Source organism: Aythya marila, assembly GCF_965140915.1.
Source record: "Aythya marila genome assembly, chromosome: 11".
NCBI lineage: Eukaryota > Metazoa > Chordata > Aves > Anseriformes > Anatidae > Aythya > Aythya marila.
Genome location: NC_139052.1, coordinates 18,171,130 through 18,188,221, shown reverse-complemented (window position 1 = coordinate 18,188,221; position 17,092 = coordinate 18,171,130). Strand labels below are relative to the sequence as shown.

At 42.3% G+C, this 17,092-nt stretch overlaps 1 protein-coding gene across 7 annotated transcripts in view; it reads right to left on the bottom strand.

Annotated features, from left to right (window-relative positions):
* Positions 1–16,696, bottom strand: part of MEF2A (myocyte enhancer factor 2A) — an 85,841-nt gene extending 69,145 nt beyond the window's left edge. For 2 of the 7 annotated variants that reach the window (XM_082769381.1, XM_082769385.1), the window contains exon 1: positions 16,335–16,696. The gene's annotated coding sequence lies outside the window, so the exon portion shown is untranslated. Of the gene's footprint in view, positions 1–15,700; positions 15,847–16,334 lie in introns of those variants that run through there. The other 5 variants (XM_082769383.1, XM_082769387.1, XM_082769384.1 and 2 more) reach the window with 4 other exon arrangements.
* Positions 16,697–17,092: the final 396 nt, after the last annotated feature.

Here is a 17,092-nt window from a genome sequence, read left to right as displayed (position 1 = left end):
CAAATACTCATCAGTAACAGTGTAATCACAATAAGCTTCAGCGCTGAAGCTGGAGGCAGGGGAGAGCATCCAGACCTTTAGTAAATATTTAGGCCACTAGCTCACATATGGAAATCTCAGACTGTTGCTAATGAAACCACATGCATGGTGGCTAGTTTAAAAGTTATCCCCTGTACCTGCTTCAGATGCAACTTGATGTTTGCTGCATACTATGAACACATCTAGACCTGTTCCACTCAAGCAGTAACTCCACAAGAAGGCTCAGACATCCCTGGTTCTCCACGCTGTCAGAAGGACACCTGGAAGTATGCCATGGGCAGATCAAGCTAACATAAAGGGAGGCAAACCTACAGCTATGCCGTGATAAATAGCTGGATTTTGAGTAGATGATATTTTAATGATTGCTCATTATGTAATCTGAGTAGCTCCTTAAATTAGCCTGCAGAGACTAATGAAGCAGCAGTTTATCAAATAATACAGTGGCAGAGATACAGCACATCACGTTTTTACAGAAGAGAAACAGTAGAACCTTTGCAATTTCATTCACTCAGTGGTTATACACCAAACTAGCTCAAGTTTACAGTATGGTCCCAATACACTGACCGGGTTCCATTCAGACATTACAGCTTCAGTACAATTAATGAATATAAAAGTTCACGTTATTGCTTTCATGCTTCATAAAGTTTATGATTACAACACCATACTGAGGTACATCTCACTTCACATTCCTCAAAAATAATACAGTGTCTAAGGGACCATGCTGGAGGCACCCCATCATCTCTGCAAAGCAGGAAAGATTTTTTTTAATGAACCAGGAGAAACATTTGTACTAACTACATGGAGAATCTGTATTTACTTCATGCCACACATAAGCACATTCTTTACGTGGTCAAGTAGCACCATGTTGACTAAGCACTGGTACAGGGCAGCATTCCACCTGATAGCTTTAATACTCAATCTGGGCCACCTGGGCACTGTGCAGCTGGTGGTAAGGAGTCCCCACACCCTACCCTGTGGGAGCACAGAAAGTGCTGTTGCAAAGAAAAAAAAAAGAAAAAAAAAACAAACACTTTTTTCAGGAACTGTGGTTCACCTCCTTCTAACTGTCAAAAAGGCAAGCCTATCCCATCAGGGTCCCATTGTCTGCTTTTGCTAGACCCAGCACTTGACTTGTTACTGCTCAGATACTTAAGCAATCACTGTATTTGCATCAGGCTTGAACCCATTTTGGTATTACATTGTATTTGAAAACTTATTTCCATCTTGATGATTGAAGAATTACATCCCACTCTGACCAACTACTACAAAGTCACAGCACTACAGAACAACGATGTAAAGGCGCATTACAAGTATACAACACATTCAGAAGTTTGATACCTGATATTGCACCAATACAGTAAACATTGAAATACAAATGTTTCTACTGCAAGCAAATAATATTAAGGTTCTACAGATCACTTGAAACATGTTTTGACTAAGAACAATGCTCAGTATTACACAAAATATTTAAAAAATGCTGACCTTGGTAGAGACTTGGCATTAAATTATCTGCAACTGTTTGATGTGTTACAGTTCTCTTGTATTTCAGAAAACAAACAAAAAGCAAAAACAAATCAAAATCTACCTAAACATTAATAATAAAAACATGACATAGAAAATGTAAAGCTATGCAGATTTTAAGATCAAAGCGTTTTATTTCCTGAAAGTACTGATATATAATTGATCAGTTTGGGAGCACAGACTTTTCCAGACACAAAGTGGAAACAAGGAATAAAGCCCTGTTCATGTGATATATGCACCTGACTGATCTGAAACTGTATTCTTGAGAGCATTACATGGCAAATCAGAAGCGGAAGGGAAGATATTATGAAAAGAAAAAAAAAAGGTAGTTACTGAGTAGGTCAGATGTACTAGATAAATCTGACAGAAAACTCGTATCTACCCAATGGAAAATTAAATGAATGAAAGCTACAGAAAAAAAACAGAGAAGGGTAGAAAAGTTGGGGCTCAAATACTTCTGGTCTGCTTGCATCACTCTCAAAAAAAGATTAGAAGGAATACACAGCTGAAGTCCAAAACGTTCACTCTTCCAAATTATCACATCAAGTCACACCCCGCATAGCTTCAACTGGTTACGTCACTTCATTTTAGCCGTATCACAGGGCACGCCACCTCTCCTCTTCAAAATACTGTTCCCTGTCCGCGTGACAGGGCAGAACAGGACTAGAGATTGTTAACCTGCACACAGGCAGGGAGACAAGGCTTAAAGTATTTGCACCAGGGTCAGAAAGCAATCAACCAGGTTCAATGGCAAGGCAAAGCACCAATCTTATATTTCCTCAACAATTAAACACTTGAGCAAAACAAAGTTTGGCAATAAAAGTAACATTTGCTGCTAAAACAACTGCCTAACAAAGTCCTCCAGACAACAATTGAAACTTGTAATTTAACCTACAGGTATCAGCTGAAGAACTGAAAACAAATGGAAAAACACAGCACTCACTGGAATTTATTTTTATATATATATATATATTATTTTCCATATTTTTCCCTAAGGAGCCGGTGGAAATTCTACTCTGCAGAATTAAGCCCCACAGTTAAAACTGACACCTCTCAGAGCCAGGCACCCACTCGGTCAGGTCTAACAACAACACAGTAGAACTACCACCACCAGCCAACCACTATCAGCACCACGAGATCTGGATCTGCTCAACAGAAGCCTCTGTCACAGAGTCCTAAGTGAACCAAAACCCTGAGCTCACCAGCTCTCATGATCTGTGAGGGCCGACTGAGCCAAAGCTTTCTTCTCCCAGCAGAAGCATTGATCTGAAGCACAGACAGATTCTGGAGCTACAAGTTTTACTGAAAGCCACAAACTTCATTTTAGTCTAATTGTCTAATTTAAGTATTAAAAAAAAAAAAAAAAAAAACGCTTTTTTTCCTTATAAAAAAATGACTGATGTAAATTTGCTATAACAGAGTTTCAGGCCTACTCCAGAAGGCATTTTATGCCAGTTTTGATAGACATTTTATAAAGCAGTTTCTGCTAAATCAAGAACCTTGAGAATCACGCATTCTCACAACACAAGAAAATGACCAAACCACATTTAATAAAGAAACAAAGTAAAAGTTGGCTGGTGCTGGCTGTCACTTGTTTTACTGGAATGTATCAGTTTCAGTAATTTTCTGCTAAAGACGTGAACAAGAGCTGAAACAGGAATTCACAGCTACAAACCACACGAGACCATGTGATAAGACATGCCCCCCTCCAAATGCAGGTGCACTGCCACCCACTTCTCACTCGCAAATAGTCATAATTGAACTCACTCAGTCTCTCAAACACTTAACAGATGACAAATTCAACTCTTAAGAAACGTTCTCCATTAAGAAACAGCTTTGTCCTCTTTAGGGACTACAATTAAGCGCACTTTGTGACACCACGGATTTTAAAGCAGTAGGGATAAAACCAAAGCAAATACTTTCTCTCCGTGGGTATCCTAACATGTCATTGACTTGCACAGCTACACTAAACTAACTAGTTTAAAGGTAGCCTGCATATATTTATCTACACAAATTGCAGTCACACCTTTAATCACAATATAGCTTTACCTTTGATCTAGGAGGGGATCTGAGCAATTCCAGCTAAACAGACTAAAAGACTATTTTCCTGAATTTGGTTTCTAATCTTAAAGACAGATCTAATTAGTAATATTTTTCCCATCATACGTTCTCGAGCAGAGTAGCTCAGCAAGTCTTTCAAATGTGAGCATTATTAAGATAAGCCTGTGCACGAAATGCAGATAAGGCCTGTGAGCCTGTAACATGTCTGAGCACACGGCACAGACCTACCGGACGCACCGCTCCCTTGGCCACCAGCATGCCATCTGCGCTCCCTGCACTTGTGCTCAAACCCTGGAAATCCAGGAGAGCATCTCAACACACTGGGACATTCAAGAGTGGCAGTTACGTGCATTTGACTGAAGAGCTGAGTTCATTGTTTATTGCAGCTCTCTCAGATACGCACAGTTGTGCAATGCAGGATTGTAGAGACCTTCTCTAACCAATGATAACCCAGTCAGGTATCACTCAGATAAATTATTTGTTGTGCTCATATTGTCTCCCTAAAATAAGAGTTAGACAATTTAAGATGGAAAAAAAAGACAAAGACTGCTACTCAAGTAAGTTTTCTAATCCGTGAAGGAGAAGAAAGTTCTGTACACACATACAGAGGGACCACTACAACCTGGTAGCTTTTTTGTTTTTATTGCCAAACACAGCTTTACACTTTTTTTTAAACACAGCTCCAGAAGTTTTTGCTAAGGCAACTTGTATCTTGACTATAATGTAGCCAACACGCTGCATTATAAGGAAGACAACAGCAAGATCTGACTAATGTGTTTAGAAGAAAACACATTCACTGCCATGGGAACCCTGTCAGAATTCTCCAACGTTTCAAGTAGTCCAAAGGATGTGTTTCTGTGCTAGACTTCCTCTTCTAATAATCTCTGTACTAATCCTTCAGACACAAACATTAATACTGTAACAAGCACACATGCACTGAGGACAGCTTACAGTATTTTCATTATAGATGTAACAGGCACAAGAAAACACTGTAGAAATAATACAGGAAGAGAATCTCCACCACCTACATCATCAGTACAGCCAAGGGTTTAGCCACAAAAGCAAAACAAGTTCACTGCAATCTCACTGTAATTACAGTTAATGACTGTAGGAGAAACAACGAAATATAAAAAAAAAGAAACCAAGCATTTCAAAAGATGTACTAAATTCACAGTCCAAGCTGCCTTCACCTAATCTGGTCTAGAATTATAACCAGAACAATTTTGTTTTGACCTAAGTGAACCATACCAACACGATGGCCATCCCAAGCTTTTGTGAAGTACAGTCGTAACAGGAAGGAATCAAGTTCTACCTCCCAACCTTCAGATTTATTGTAACTCTAGCTGTATACAGCAGACTGCCAGCAAAACAAAACTGAGCTAGTTTACAAATAAACTACCTTCAAGATTTCTTAAGTTGCTGCAATTTACAGGAAAACCTCAAACAATCTTGCAGCACACACAAGACTTCAACGCACACAATAATGCTTAAAACCGTTTTTCTCACTTCCTGGGTGGAAAACACTGTATAAAATTTACCTGTCACATGGGCAGTAGTAGTAAATCAAATTCTCCTAATAATGTTTGAGTTTCACTTCCAGGTGGATTTTTTTTTAATTGCTTGTTAGAATCCAAGTTAGTCTTTCAATAGGAGCCGAGGTAGCAAGTACAAATTCAACTACTACCTAAGAAAGTATTTCTACAAGTTTTGTTACAGGGCCTGAGATCAAAAATCAGGACCCAAACTTGTCAGTGCAGAGTTTTTAGTCTCCAGAATGAGCAGATTTATCAAACCAAAAACACAATAAATGCTCCCTAAAAATCATTTTACATGCTGAAATAATGGAACATTTTCTGCTTTCAGTCCAGAGCCGCCAGTATTTGTTTCCCCAACATCAGCTAGTAACGATCTAAGCATTTAACCAAATGACTACGTGTATCAGACTAAGAGCTGAAATCAGATTTTAATCAACAAAAAGCTGGGCAACTTGGCACATAATTTTGCTTTTTCTCAACTTCAGAAAGAGGTACTCTTCTACAGAGATCAAAATTAAACACATTCCAGAAATCATGAAATAAAGCACATGACAAACAGCATATTGAATGTATTTCACATCAAGTTCCTTCTCATACATAATAAGAAAGAAGTATTCTAATCCCTCAAATCATGTAGCAACTACAAAGACAACTGCAGCACAAGCTCTTCCAAAAGCACGCATTTTAAATGCTTACTTTATCGTTCAGAATCAATATAACTATAAGCCGTTTTTCCTTGCCCATATTTGTTTTTTGTAAGGAAACTGTAATGGAAAAGGCAAGCTAAGAATTGTAGAAGGCAATCAAACTTGGATACATAGTCCCAGGTAAGCTGATAGATTAATGGTAGGATACTTCAAAATGTAAAGGTCTGAGACCAGAAATACTTGTAACTTCAAAACAAGAAAGCACTTGAGCTAAAATTAGAAAGGCTCACTCCCTCTCAAAAGTAAGAGTTGATAAAGCAAGCTACAAATACAAAAAACAACCTCAGCAAAGAGATATCTGAGGAACTGTCTGTCTATTAAATTCTATGTTGCTTGTATCTTTGTTGAAAGAATTTTTGAAGTGATCCCTCCTAGTTACTTTAACTTTCATTACAAAGTCCTGAAGAAAACCATCTGTAAATACACAGGTGAGCCGAAACGTTCACATTCAGGACCCTGTTACAGCTTTGAAAGACTCTCACCTACTCCTTCCTTCCTTCCTCCCCTGTGGCCCAAATGCCTACTTACCTATGAGTGCCCGATGCCTGCTGGGCTGGCTGTCTCTTTCCTGGTCCAACACTGCTACCAGATCAGACTGTTTTAGGATAAACTAATTATGCCAGTGCAGCACGTTATAAGCCATTATGATTAAAAGAGAAGAGACCATTAAAAATTAAAAGCAGTAAAGCACAGATAGGTCAGAGGCAAAAACTGTGATCTCAGCTACTGAAGATAAGAAGCCTGGAGGATTCCTCATCAGATAGCAACACAGAATTGTAGCTGGGAGAGTGACTTCAGATATCCAAATACTTGCTTTATCCTGCTTCTAACAGATTTAACAGGCACAAAAGGAACTTCACATGAAGGGCTGTTGTTCCTTAGGCCTTCAGAAAATTAGTAATCCAAGCCTGAGAAGAACAGCATACTATGATCTCTGTGGCTTGCTCGTAGGCATTATCTGCACTCATTAAGACAGACAGCTACAGAAACAAATACAGATGCCTTAAATGAAACAGGTCCGAAGAAAAATCCTTAGCTGATGAGTACGTTGTACCAGGTTTTCAAGAAGTTTATCTGATCATCTTCTCATTAACATTTCATCAGAAGAATGTATGATGGAAAAGCAGGTTGAAACGTCTTTTGAGAACTAGTCAGCCAGTATCTTCAGGAACACCGTGGTAGGTTTTGATACTGCACAATTCAGCCTTAAAAATACCATGCTAAGAAAACAGTATCCAGGAAGCCCTCGATAAAACACAGATACGAGCTTTACATACAGGGGGTGAGGGGAGTGAGGATTTTAATGAAGTTATCAGTGTCTCATAAGAACAAAACAAGATTTCCCTTCCCTTAGCTGCTCCTTTTCCTTGGCAGGGAGGAGGAGCGCAGGGAAGATTACGCACGTGGCACAGAAACAGAAATCCGAATGGTTTCTAGACAAACAGGTCTTCTGCCTTTCTTTCATGCAAATAACCTCCTGTTCAGGACATAACCCCCATCCCCAGGACACAAGCAGAAGCAAAGCAAACTGCTGTCCAGAACTGGTATAAAACCATCATACACAATTATGGTCCAAAGTCTGACAAGGGAAATAGCAACGGAGGACAGGCAGTAGTGATCGCAAGCCATTGAGCTCAAATTCTAGATCACAAGAAGCAAATCCTATGTTGCACACAGAATCCCCAAACCCTTACAGTGTTCTGCAGATGGCATCCTGTCCAGGTTCTCTGGTTAAGAGATCACACATACTTTACTAACATCCTTCCATATACTTTTAAGCAGGCATGATCAAACTGAAGATCTGTTAAGATTTAACTTCTCTGACTGAATGAATCACAGCCTACTACGACATTTAGGTCAAATCAAGCACACTAAAAGCAAGGCAAAATAAGAAACCGAAGGCACGGTTTGAAGTGGTCCTACCTTTACGAGTTTACTTCCATAAAATCAAATAAAAACTTCTCAGAAATAAGAGTTTACTTATCTAAGAAAGAATTATCAATAATGGCAGTAAAATCTTGAAGAAGGACCTATCACTAACAGCCTTTTCAACCTCCTTGAATAAAATGTGATTGCTTTGGCCCAGTCTAATCTTCCTCATTGATAGCTTCTGATTTATTTGGCCAGTTTCAACCTAGTGCAGCAGTAAAATATCAATTATTTTTAAGAGTTTATGGAATGCTCCAGAGATTTGGACTTGGCGATTGCACACACCCCAAGTGAAGCATCTGCGGCAATGTGAGAGGCAGCAGCTCCTGCTGGACCACTCGAGCAGGCAGCAGCCACCTCTACCCAGCCCAGCTACAGCTAGCGGCCATTTAAGATAAAGAATTTAAGAGAAATGCACTGTACACAAAGAAAGTTCTGGAAGATCAGGGAATAATAGAAGAAAATTAGAAGTTCTGCAAGTTTTGTTCCTTGCAAAACCACTACCTCACTATTTTGTTTAGGCTAGGTTTAAGTTTAGCGCATTTCATACTGGGTAAGTAACGAGGTAACTCCAGTTTCTGCAGGCCATGTTTTAACATCATCCATAAAATGGGCTGTAATAGACAGAACAACAATTTTAATACAGACATTCTCTGTGTCCTTCCCTCTTCCCCATACCATAGGGCATTTGCTCCTGAGCAACACAGCCATGATGCTGGAAGCCTTTCATCTCACAAAATCACACTCGTTACGCTTGCTTAGCGCCGATATTGCCAATACAGTCTACAGATCTTTTAATGACTTCTGTCTCCTCCTAGACAAAAAAATCAGAAGGTAAAGACAAAAAAAAAAGGCAGCGAAACCCAAGAGCACCTATCGCTAACATCAAGCCGGCTGTAGCCCAAACTTGTTCTGAAGCACGTCCTTCAGCCCTACACCAACACACGATGGCTAGGCTCATTCAGAAGCTCAGGCAGGACCCCAACTGCTGCACAAGCATGTTTGGATCACCAGAGGGTGCTGCAGGGGCTCCTAACATGACTACGCAGTACTTTGGGCTGGGATCATGAACACTGGGCAAGTCCTTTTCTTCATTTTTAAAAACAGGTTTTTTTGGTTTTTTTTTAATTTTTTTTTACCTGGGCCTTTTCATACTCAAAATTTCAATCCCCTTTTGAATGACTATATGCAGTTATTTTCTGAAAGAATCTGGTCCAAGTTTTTATATAAGCATCTTGTGCTAGTGCACAACAGCGCTCACTGTAAATACTCACGCGCTTGACAACAGGTTTCGTAGACTAATCTAGGCCAGCCTCCAAAGCTAACTAAAAAAGCAAGCATGTCACTGTTAGGCTTAACGTGACAGTTACAGGACTCCATAGATTCCCCTTATGCTTTTGCTGAAGAGACAAACAGAAAAAAAGACTGCAACCCACTGATCTAGAAGGCTGGCATACAGGGCACGCCAAAAGTACCTGCATACGGATTTACAAGGAGCAGCTAGCGGGGAACTGCGGGCTGTCAGGTTTGATTTCACCTCACTGTGAATCCAAGGCCACTGCATAGATATAAGCACGTAAAAAAAAAAAAAAAAAAAAAAAAAAAAAAAAAACACAACTAGGAGTCACCAGGAGCATCTTTCAGCATGAAAAGACAGTGATAGCATTTGACATGGTCAGCTCTTACGTAGCTCTATTTCACTGCTCGAACAAATTATTTGTCTTTGAAAGGGCTTTCCCTATATTTTCATAAAGGAGCTAAATGACTCCAGCATTCACAAACATCAAATCATTTATGTCTTAAAATCCAAAAATTTCTATCATTTCAACATCACATTTTGTCAGTTCCTTGAAGCTACTGAATTAGCAGCATGAAGCAATGAAGAGAAACTTTGACCACTAGATTCTTTTTCAAAGGAAAACAAAACATTATTTGACAAGCGTGTTATGGTAACTCTTGCCATTGCCACCCTCCCCTCACATTTCAACCCACAGTAAACCCATGACAACTGAAGAACTTGAATGTTTCTGTGGCCTCCATTAAGAACAAGCATGCTGTATTTCTAGCCAGTTATGTAACATGGGTTTGGTCAAACAGCAAAAATATGCTCAAAACATCGGTTCATTTGGCTGATAACTCCCCACTACTTTTTGACAGCAATCCAGGTTAGCATTTGTGACAAAGACAACAATAACCACCTACATAAAACTGAAAATTGTTCTTTGATACGCAGCAATGTTACTACATGCTCTACATCCTCCTTGTGAATTTTCAGAGCATTTGTGTTACAAAGTAGAGCTGCTGCACAACACCCCACGTTCCACACCTCCAGTATGCAGTGAATACCTGCCTCCACCTACTGCCACATCTCTCTCCAGTCAGCCATGGTTTTGCCTCCTTCCCTCAGATTTCTTTTAATTTAGCACTTCTTTGTGGTAACCATTGATACCTTTACCGCTGGCACTTTTTTCCATAGTTGAGCCCAACATCAAAGCAGACATCTTAATGTATGTTTCAGTAACAAAGGAAGACACCACCATTTACCATGCTAAGAACAAAGGTAAGGAGAACAAGAGGACCAAAAAGGGGAAAAAAAAAAAAAAAAAAAAGCGCCCTGGTTCTCTGAAAGAAACAGAACAGAGGGGGTATCAAGGAGTCTCAAAGGAAATTCTTCTGCAATCCAAAACTTTAACTCCCAAAAGCCGACTAGCCAAGCTAATAAGTGCATCATCCAACCCAGACTAACAAAGGTAATTTTACAGCCTACAGGCACAAAAAAAATAGGAAAAAGCAACTTCCCTTTCTGCACACACCACGTGAAATACTGTATCTCCTGCCATACCTTTTACTTTCCCTTCATTTACCCTGAAACAAAGTGGCTTCTGAGTGCAGATTTAAGACATCCTGTTTGCAATTAAAACCTCATATTACTACACATAAATTTTAACACCTTCAAGGAAAAATATTCAATTGCTCAAAAGTTTAGTTTATTACCCTCACTGTGTGATAGCACAACATGAGCACAGTGATGAGGGAACATCCAATTTTCTTAAATATTCTTGGCAGACTCAGTGATTTGAAAGCTCACAATGGAAAAAGCACCGTTTCTGAACTGCTACACAGACCAGCTTACTAGCACTCATTCTTGTCAGCTTACAGTTTTTAAAACAGGATGCATGCAGTCATATCAGGAAGAGGGCAGTTGCTGTGAAAGAATGATACCAAAAAGAAGACATCCTTAATGTTGATAACCTCAATGCTTCTGAGCTATGCTATAGAAGTTTTCCACACTACTAAGACCATCAATGAAATACAGTTCAAAAAATCTGGAAAAAGATGCTCGCTTTCAAGTACCATCGCTTTTCTTTGATACATGAGGAAAGAGAAGCCCTCATTGCAATTATTCCTACTTCTTTCTCAGCCTCCTCAAGTATTAAAAATTTTGCACAAGCAAAACAAAAAGCAAAAAAAAGACTCACTTCACCCTGACACCTTTCAGTGGTCCCTAACAGACCCTTCACCAAGGCAAGTCTGTTCTGCATTTTAAGACCTCTCACTGTGCGCTCATGCACGCATCCCTCCCTCAAGGTTCAACTGAGGTTGAACCCGGTTGTTTATTCTCTCCTTTTAAAATTATAGTTCTTCCATACCCATCTTTTTACACATGCAAAGTGTTTCTATACATTATACATATAATGGATACCAAAATTATCACCTCTGAATCCTTTCTCTCAGCTCTCTATGCCAGGTTCGTCATGAAAGCAATGTTTAAAGCATTAACAAAGCAGTTATAGATGTGCTTACGTAATTATATAGGTAAAAGTTTAATAATTTATTGCCCTTGAGCTTCTAAACATCATAAATCATCACAGAAAATAACAAGATCAGGCCTATGTATATTGCTATAGCACTCAATGTTGAGACTGACCACAGCTTGCAAACATTAGTACATGCAGCATGACAACGCACCCACTCCTATGCATCCTCACAGGTCTGTGGTTAGCTTTCAAACAATAAAAATAACCTTAGTCCAATCCATGCAATCCCAAATTACAATACTGGAAGCAATCTGGTTTTCAAATAAAGGCTAAGTTTCAAAAACTCTTGCAGGGATTTAAAGGAAATGGAAAAAAATCCTCCTCCCCTAGTCACTGTCATACAAGTACCAAAAGCAAAGATACACCCATTCCACCTTTTTAGGGCATCTCCAACCACTACAGTGAAGAAAAACACATTTTTCTCACAATTATTTAGTTCTTTAAATCACCTTTATACAACTACGTTCAGCTGCTAACTCCTAACACTACTTTTAACTTAATATGCTTACAATAGGCTGTAACAATATTTAATAGTTCATAACGAAACCCCTACTGGGCACAAATCAATACAAAACGCACTCTCAAGTCTTTGGGTTGGTCCATAAGGACCTCAGCAGAATAGAAAATCTCTTCAGGGACAGAGATGAACGTAACTGGGACACCTACCCAATTAAGCACCAGTAGGAATTCGAATACACCTTCCATGAAACAATGTTAATAATTCCTTAAACAATAATTTCACAGAGAAATGTTAATTCCATTAAAAACAGTTCAATTAATCATGCTCTCATTAAGAAGGATGTGTTTTCTTCTCATCACATGGGCACACCTGTACTGTTACAACAAGGGGCTAACAAGACCCAAGTGTTTCCTACAGAAAAGGTTCCATGTTCCTCTGCATCAAAGTTCTGAGGGAAGACCAGCCAGAAATCTAAGGAACCAAGCTGTCTTGCAGGAGAGTAATTCCCCTTCCATATCAAACGTAAGTTATTTTTCCAGATTTACCTTGAATGGGTGTTTCTTTAGGAATTTTCTCACAGAACCATTAAATATAAGTTTAAACGAGAGCATTCACTAACAAAAATAAGGAGTACCTCAATGCGAAAGAAAAAAAAAAAAAGACTTTCTTTCAATTCCATAAGCGGTAACTTGAAAGAACAAGTGTTAAAACAGGAACGCATGAGGTGAGGGGGTGTAAGAGGTAGCGACCTAGATCAGCTGCTTACTTTACAATGAAGCAGACAGCACTGCTGCAGACTACCAACTTCACCCTCCATAGCAGTATTTATTAGCTGGTTCCCTATCACAGAGCACAGAACTAACGGGGGGAGGTGTGACTGTCATATTACACAGCAGAAGCCTGTCTTTACCTCTTAATGATGCCATTTTGTTAATTTATTAGATACTGTAGCAATGATATAAGATCTATTTTGATTAGCTGACCTCCCAAAAAACGTCTGATCTCTTTTTACTGGAAGATCGATACGATTAACTTTGGGAAAAAAGCAAAAGAAACAATGTCTTGCTGTAATCTTACAAACTGAACAAGACACTAAAAGCACTTTATAAACTTCCAGGAAAAACGTCATCTAGATTTAAATATTTCAGGACCTGAATAAAAGCTCCAAAGGCGAGGTCATTTTGTCTGATAGGAGACAGAATTAAACTACGCCCCCGCTCAGTGCCACTTCAGTAACATATTGCCTGCTTAACTCAAATATTGGGTGCATCTGCCTTCCAATGCTAGCAGCAAAGCACACAAGAAAACAAAATACAAAGGAGGAACGATGCATTTATTTTCTCTGGTTCCTTTACTGAATAAATGAAATCTGAATGCAAGACACCAGAACTCCCCCATATTATCATGGGCTGAGATTCTGACTTCTGTTCCATGTGATCGATTAAAGAACACATTATTAAATACATGAAATAATATGTTTTTCAAAAATAAGAAGTGTGAATAAATAAAGCCACTTTGTGCATTAAGAAGCTACACAGCATTTACGTCAGCACACGCTGTTCAAATTAAAGCCAAGTAAGGGTGGTTTCAATGAGAAGGAAAAGCAAGTCCCAGTGTTAAGGCCTCCAAAAATAAAAATTCAGGTTTTAGTAAGGTGAATAAAATGTGATGACTTAGATTTTTAGAAAACGTTTTTTGTTTTTGTTTTTTAAATCAAGCTGAAACACACAAGCATCTCACATGCAAGGCATAACGAGCCACACATTACGAAACTGAAATATTCCTTATTCAGACAAACAACTAAGTTCACAAACTACTCCAGCTTTTCCCATTTCCAGTGCTGTCCGACACTACTTCCACGGCAGCCAGAAGTAACCAGCTGCTGTGTTTGCTGTGCCTGCAGGACGGAGGGAGGCAAGGAAGTATGGCATTGTTTACAGCCTTGCAGGCTGCTTCTGGTCTCTGAAGCAGCACTTAGGCCCTGAATACTCAGAATGACATCAACAGGTTATCTGAGAAACTTGGCTAACTTTCTAAAATAAACCCTGCAAAAGCTTTGCTGCCCACAGTAACCAGTTTAAGGTAAACCGCATTCACTTCGACTCAAATAAGGTTTCTAAGTAAGACAGGTCTTCTGCCACACTAAGCTGTTCTATTCTCCAGAATTATTTCAAGTTTCGATCCCTCCAAGTCTTTCCTATATTATTAGTCCAACCTAACTCAATTCCACAGATCAGCTCACTTAGCTTCTTTCAGTGTTCATTTATTTCTTCTTCTGTTCCACAGCAGAAGAAAATAAGGTTCCATGACATTACAGTAACCTAAATCCAGATACCTAACCATAAGCAAAGCGTTCTGTGGACCCACTCACAGACGTGAAATATAATTACAATTTCTTAAATACACACTTAAACAATAGAGCAAAACAAACAAATGTGCAAGCTAAAGACTAACATATTTCTTCCACAGTTTACAATCTGGGAATGCCTCCTCCCAAATAAAACATAAGAAATACTAGAACATTATAAGTGGTTTAAGATGGGCTGCGCTGGCAGAAAAAGAGCCTGCCATCTACGCTAAAATTGCTCCAAAGGAGACCCCATCCCTCTCACTGAAGGATCCTTCTCTCTTCTCGTTTACTAATGACACTCTTCTACTACTACTGGTGGACTATGTCAACTGCACATTTAGAACAGAAGTACAGAGAGAGAGAAAGAAAAAAAAAAAAACTAACAAGGGCACCAGGGTATTTTCCTTGCCAAATTCCAGACCGACTGCCCTCAAACACAAGACCCTCTAACTGGGTACCGCTGTTTGGACACCTTACCATCAAGACTTTTTTTTTTTTTTTCCCTTTTTCTCATTTTTGTACTGCTAGTCCAACAAGCACAGAATTTTAAAAATACCACTTGGCAGTTACGCCCTTTAGAAACCCAAAGTGTTAAAATTGCATCCTTCATTACAACTCGTCTAAATTATGTAAGAAACCCCATGATTTTGCACACCTTCCAGCACCTAAATGAAAAAAATAGTTTAAAAACTCATCTCATGGTTCTCCCCCAAATGGAAACAGATTGGAAAGAAACAAGAATTGCGTTCTTACATGGAAAAGATACACAGAGATTTTAAATAAAATATACAGGATAGAATATTTAGCTGTTGCCACTTTTGTGCAGGTTGTTTAAGCACTAGCTATCGATAAACCAACAGAAACAGCTATAAAAATGTAGATACCTAGATCCTAATAGCAAAAGACTTGCATAATTAACAATACTGTGTCGACAGTTAACATAATGAAGTTTGAACGCTTACAGCCTCCCTTACGCTACATCAAAATTTCCCAGATTTTGAAAAGCATTTTAAAGAAACGCTGCGCATATTACCAATTCCATACCAAAAGCAATATTTTTTCCTTAGTACTATTTACAAATTATTCCTTTCAGTTACCTCTTCGCATTCCCACTAGCCCCTTCCTCCCTCCCGCTCCCGATATATTCGGTCCCAGCGACACGATGATTTTTACGCTTAGTATAGGAAAAAAACAAAACAAAACAAAAAAAAAAAACACTCTTCTGAGCTTGTCATATTTCCTCCAGAAAACTCCTGCTTTTCAACTCCGAAATTCATTACCTGTCAAGCGGTTCGCTACCATAATTCGCGAGCGATTCCCTTCCCTCCGCCACCCAGCATCTCCGAGGCAGCCGAAACCGCGTCCGAACTCCCCCCAACTCCGGGCACCTTCCCGGGCAGCAGCGGAGCAGCCTCGCCCTCCTGCCTTGTGCCGGGGGCGGCTTCGCAGACCCCGCGGGCAGCGCCCCGCTCCCTGCCTCCCTCCCTCCTTCCTTCCTCCGGACACGACCCCCCCCCCCTCCCCTCCCCTCCAGCCCTCCCCTCACCGCGGTGCCCCCCCCGGCCGGTCCCTGCCTCCCCTCCCGTCCCCCCCCCCCCCTCAGCGCTCCCCGCCTCACCCCGCGGACCCTCCGGGTGGCCTCGCAGCCGGACAAAAGGCGCTGCCCCTCGGCGAGGAGCCTCAGCCGCCCCTCACTAAGGCCTCGCCCTCTCCTCACCGCCCTGCCCTGCCCGGGCAGGCCCCGGGGGGGATCGCGGCGCCCCGCGGCCCGGCCTCAGACCCCCCCCCCCCCCCCCTCCGTGACAGGACTGACAGGACCGGGGACCGAGGCCAGGCCCCGGGGGCCTCCCCCTTATCCCCCCGCCTCCCCCTGCCGCCGCCCGGCCGCTCCCCGTCCCCCCGAGCCCCGCTCACCCGCCCGCGGCCCCTCGCCGCCCGCCGCCGCCCCGGCGCCCGCGGAGCCTCCTGAGGAGCCGCTGCCGCCGGCGCACGGATCCTCTCGGGCGCTATTTTTGGGAAAGGAGGCCCGGGCGGGCCGGAACTACTTTCCCCCGCCGCTCTCCCCTCAGAGCCGCAGCGCGCAGCGCGCTCCCCGAGGTATCCTGCCGCGGGCCCCGCCCGCCCGCCCCGACGCGGGGCGCTCAGCAGGGGGCGGCGCGGCGGGGGAGGCCGAGGGGAGGCTGCAGGGTGCCCGCGGCCCTCGGCGGGGCCGGCGGCGGCCCGGTGGATGGGGCCGGCATGGGCGGATTACTTTGTGTCGCCGCGGGGGAGCGGCCGGCCCCGCGTCCTTGGCCGCCACCCCCGTGGCGCGGGGCCGCCCGCCGATAGGGCAGCGCGGCCGGGCGGAGGGGGAAGGCGGGGCTAGCGAAACGTGGAGGGTCGGAGTGACGGGAGGGGCGGCCAATGGGAGGGGAGGAGAGGGAACGGGCGGCCAATCAGCAGCGGAACGCGGTGCGGAAGGCGGCGGCCGGGCCCCGTGCTCCACAGCCTCGGCAGACGAGGCCCCCCCTCCCCGCCCGGCTCGGGCAGAGGATGACGCACGTAGGAAGCCCCGCCCCCGAGGAGGCGGCGCATGCGCGGAGCTGCAGCCCCGGTGCGCGCCCAGGTCCGGCGGCGCCGTGCCCAGGGGTTGCCTGGCAACGGCTGCGGCTCCGCGCCCCGCCCCGGCCGCG